The sequence below is a fragment of the Phyllopteryx taeniolatus genome, chromosome 12 (genome assembly GCF_024500385.1).
Source record: "Phyllopteryx taeniolatus isolate TA_2022b chromosome 12, UOR_Ptae_1.2, whole genome shotgun sequence".
Lineage (NCBI taxonomy): Eukaryota > Metazoa > Chordata > Actinopteri > Syngnathiformes > Syngnathidae > Phyllopteryx > Phyllopteryx taeniolatus.
Genome location: NC_084513.1, coordinates 21,752,163 through 21,756,981, shown reverse-complemented (window position 1 = coordinate 21,756,981; position 4,819 = coordinate 21,752,163). Strand labels below are relative to the sequence as shown.

Here is a 4,819-nt window from a genome sequence, read left to right as displayed (position 1 = left end):
ATGCCAAAAGAATATTTTTTTCAAAAAAATTTTTTTAATAAAGAAATAAAAAATAATAAAGAAACTATCAAACAAAAGTTGTTTTCATTCAATTGTACTTGTATTTATCCAATTATATGTTTGTGTGTGCCAACAACAACGTTTCGGCTTATGTCAAGCCTTCTTCAGGTTTTAGCACACAATTTCTATGATCCTACTGTTGTAGCAAGAGCTGTTACTCGTTCAAAAACAAACATGAAATGACCGGATTTGGCTGGTTCCCTATTTATAGCCTCTGTCTCAGTGACTCCTCCTTCGTCTTTACCAGCGTATTTATTCCAATGCCCTTCATTCACCAGTCTTATTCTTATGTGCAATTAGTGTAAATAGTGTATATATATATATATATGTTTTTAATTAATTAATTAATTAATTTAATCCTGTATATAGTATGTTAGTGATTATTATTTAGTTTTTTAACTCTTTAATTCTAGAATTCCTTAAATAAACAAATGAATAACTGATCGATTATAGAATTGAAATTAGGGTTAATTAGGGTTAATTAGGGTTAATTGAAAATTAGGTTGAGTCAATTTTAGTGTTATCATCAATTAGGGTGGGATCAAATGGTTAAGGTTAGGGTAAGGTTAGAATTAGGATTAATCCAATTAGGGTTGAGTGTGATTAGGATTAATTAAAAATTAGGGTTAACAAATGGTTAAGGTTAGGGTTAAATCAAAGTTAGGGTTAGTAAATCTAGGGTTGGGATTAATTTAACATTGGGTAAACTAGGGTTACTTACAATTAGGGTTAACCAATCAAGGGTTAACTAAAATTAGGGTTGGATGAAATGGTTAAGATTAGGGTTAGATTAGAAGTTGGATCAATTAAATTATGATTATATTAATTTAACATTGGGTAAACTAGGGTTACTTACAATTAGGGTTAACCAATTAAGGGTTGACTGAAATTAGGGTTGGATGAAATGGTTAAGATTAGGGTTAGATTAGAAATTGGAGTCATTGAATTATGGTTAAGTGGAATTAGGGTAAAATTAAAATTAGGGTGGACAAATGGTTAAGGTTAGGGTAAGGTTAAAATTAGGATTAATCCAATTAGGGTTGAGTGTGATTAGGATTAATTAAAAATTAGGGTTAACAAATGGTTAAGGTTAGGGTTAAATCAAAGTTAGGGTTAGTAAATCTAGGGTTGGGATTAGGTTAACATTGGGTAAACTAGGGTTACTTACAGTTTGGTGAAATGGTTAAGGTTAGGGTTAAATTAGAATTTGGATTAGTTGAATTAGGGTTAAATGGAATCAGGGTATAATTAAAATTTAAATTAGGGTGAAGATTAGAGTTAAATTAGAATTAGGATTATTTAGGGTTAACTGAATTTAGGTTGGGATCAAATGGTTAGGTTAAATAAGCAGTAATATGCATGTGTATCTAAATAAATTTTCTAATCCTAAAAAATGTTTTTGTAATTTTCTTCTGTCAATTGTCCCTCATAATTTCAACCCATCTTTTTATTTAACCCATATGGTTGTTTTGTCGCTAATTTATGTATCCATTGTCTTTCTCTACATTTTCTTTCTAAATCTGTCCAATTAAAGTTTTTTTGTAATCCAGCCATTCGTAATGACTCTAATCCATGTATTAGGAAATGCTGTACCAGGGGTGTGTCCATTTCTTTTTATTTTTAATATTATACCTATGCTGTGTAATTCGTGCTGATAACGAATTCTTTGTTTCCCCTACATATTTAATCCCACATTTATTACAAATTATTAAATAAATACAATTTGTGGACCTCGCAGTAAATGTTTGTTCAATTTTTATGATAGTTTTCTCCACTGTGTTTTTGATAAATTTTAGTTTCAACAATTGTTTATCTAGTAATAATTGTTTTTGTGTTAATAGTGATGGTAATTTGGCTCTGACTAACAAATCTTTCAAATTCTTATTCCTCCTATATGCCGAGATTATGTTAAATTTTGGGATTCCTGTAGTCGTTTCCGAAATTTCCTGCAAATTTCGTTTTATTTTATTGTGTAGTACCTTGCCTACTGTACAGAAATTTGTAATGAGAGGAATAACATTTTCTTTCGTTTGTTTTTTGTTGAGAAATGTTTTCAGATGATTTCTTAAATATGATCTCGAATACCCTCTTTTTCGTAGGGTATCAAATAAGATCTTCACCGCTTCCCTAAAATCCTCCTCCCTCGTGCAGATTCGGTGAAAGCGCAGAATCTGGGATTTTACAATTCCTTTAAAAGTATGATTTGGATGGAAGCTAAATTTATGCAATAATGCGTGAGTATCTGTTGCCTTGAAATACACTTTAATATCCAATCGATGATTTTCCTGAAAATTGGGTCCCTTAAATATTGTAGTATCTAAAAAGTCAATAGAATTTTGCTTAATTTCTGCTTTAAGTTTAATTGATGGATCCTGTGAATTTAGTGTTTCCTTGAAATTTTCAAATTCTTGTTTAGTCCCTATCCATAATCCCCAAATGTCGTCCAAATACCGTAGATAACTAGCCGGTTTCTTTTCACATTTGGCCAGTGCTTTTCTTCCCAGTTGGCCATAAAAATATTGGCATATGCTGGAGCAAATTTTTTACCCATTGCTGTTCCCTTAATTTGCAAATAATATTTTCATTGAATACAAAGTCATTTCTAGTTAAATTAATTTCTAATAATTGTAATAATTCATCATCTGGTCTGTTTGGATCTGGGTATTCTGGAAAATTTGTTTTACACATTCAATTCCTGCCGGAATAGGAATATTTGTATATAAACTGTTAACATCCATCGAAAAAAACCAAAAGTCCGAGGTTATTGTAACGTCTTTTACCATCTCTATAAAATGGTATGTGTCTCTCACATAGGATGGATGTTTGATCGAAAGTGGATTTAGATAATGATCCAAATATTCTGCGGTGAAATATGTATCACTCCCACAGTCTGATACTATGGGTCTCCCTGGGGGAATTTCAAATGGAATTGTCCATTTCTCCGGACTTTTATGAATTTTTGGGAGAATATAAAATCTCCTCTCTCTTGGTTCTGAGGTTCCAAGTAGGTACTGTTTTTGTTTTCCATTGATAAATTTTTTCTTTTTTAGATTGTTTATAATTTCCTTTATTTTTGGTAGTGTTTCTCTATAAATGGGTTTTTCCAATTTTTTGTAATATTCTGTGTCATTCAATTGTCTTTCTACTTCCATTATATATTGTTCTCTACTTAGAATCACTACTGACGAGCCTTTATCAGCCGGTTTAATGACTATATGTTTTGTATGCATTAATTCTCGTAAGGCTTTTACTTCTTCTACAGACATATTGTATTTTTCAGTAGTCGGTAAGTAGTGTTTTTTTATTGTCTGCCAATCTTTTTGTATTAATTGTCCCACTTCTGGTGGTAATTTATCCATAGGTGGTTTCCAATCAGAAGAGCCTGTAAATGGTGGTCTCTCCTTACCCATCGAATCCTTAAAGTAAGTTCTTAGCATTAAATTTCGGTGATAATTTTGTACGTCAAATTGTAATTGTATTTTTGATCCTTACTGACGCTTACTGATGGAATAAATGATAGACCCTTACTTAAAATCTTATATTGTAAGGCAGTTAGTTTGAAATTTTTGGATAAGACCACTATATCTTGGGCTCCCAAAGATTGTAATGTTCTATCCCTCTCCCTGTTAGGACTTAGAGGCTGACCAAGTTTAAAGTCTTCCCCCAGTGGTCAAGCATAGCGGTCGCCGTTTCTTTTGTCCAGTGGATTCCATCCTCCTCCACCTGGAATTGGTCCTCAGGTAAGAGAGGAAGGTAACCCACATTCTTCTGAATATGGTCATTCAATGTTCGCAGATTGTCCTGTTCCTCTGTCGGAAGATTTAGCGAGTAATTAATCAGAGGAACCCAAATTTCTGCGTACGGGAACCTCTTTTTCGTTGTTCTAATCACCGCTTGTACATTTTTAACTGTCGTTTCTTTTGATTTATTCAGTCTGCTGTTTATGCCGAATGACAATATCACTTTTTCTATCACCAGATCTTCTGGTGGTACCGTTTTCTCCATCAGGTAATGTCCGTGCCGGAAATGACTTCCCGGGTAACTTTCAATTTGTACGTTTCCGTATGGATGATCCGGTATTCGACTCAAATTAGAGTCCCCCATAATTAGCCACTTCTTCGATACTGACAAATTCCATTCCACTAACTTCCTCTGCGTGTTGGGATGTCTATTAACCCTATATAGTTGGGATTGTGGTGGTATGATGCGAGTGGAGGACTCCGGGAGAACCTCCTCCTCTTCTACCTCTTCATCTGCCCGCCATTGGTTCAATACCTGGGTATGAGAATTCTCTACTCTGTCTTCAACACCCCTCCTCCTAGATCTCCTCTCTGCCCTCTGATTTTTCCTTGGTGTCTCCACAGGTATTGTTTCGTCAACAGGTTCCATTTGAGGTCTCACAATGAGATCCTCTTCCACGCCACCTTGGAGCAGGATTCTACCCTAGCCTTTCGTGAGGTCCTCGGCGTCTCTATAAATTTTTCCATTGGAGATCGATGCACTAAAGCTCCATCTGTGATCTCTGGTAGCCTCAGTGTCATGATATCGTCATCGTCTGATGTTCCCATGAGTGTCATTTCAGGTCTCTCCAATATGCTAACCTCCTGAGGAGATTCAGTTCCGATCGGTGTCGTGTTTTGAATCGGCCCAGTGGGGACCATGGGCGTCGGCTGTGATTCTGGCACATTCTGGATCACTGGTGCAATATTCTGGATCACCGGTGCAATATTTTGTATAGCCTGCTCTACGGGTGGGCTCC

General features: G+C 34.9%; 1 long non-coding RNA gene across 1 annotated transcript; it reads left to right on the top strand.

Moving 5' to 3' along the window:
- The first annotated feature begins 2,734 nt into the window (after positions 1-2,734).
- LOC133486879 (uncharacterized) lies at positions 2,735-4,491 on the top strand. The gene is made up of 5 exons (XR_009791146.1): positions 2,735-3,482; positions 3,691-3,800; positions 4,039-4,068; positions 4,246-4,339; positions 4,425-4,491. It is a non-coding gene; the product is annotated as an uncharacterized LOC133486879 (long non-coding RNA).
- The last annotated feature ends 328 nt before the right edge of the window (positions 4,492-4,819 follow it).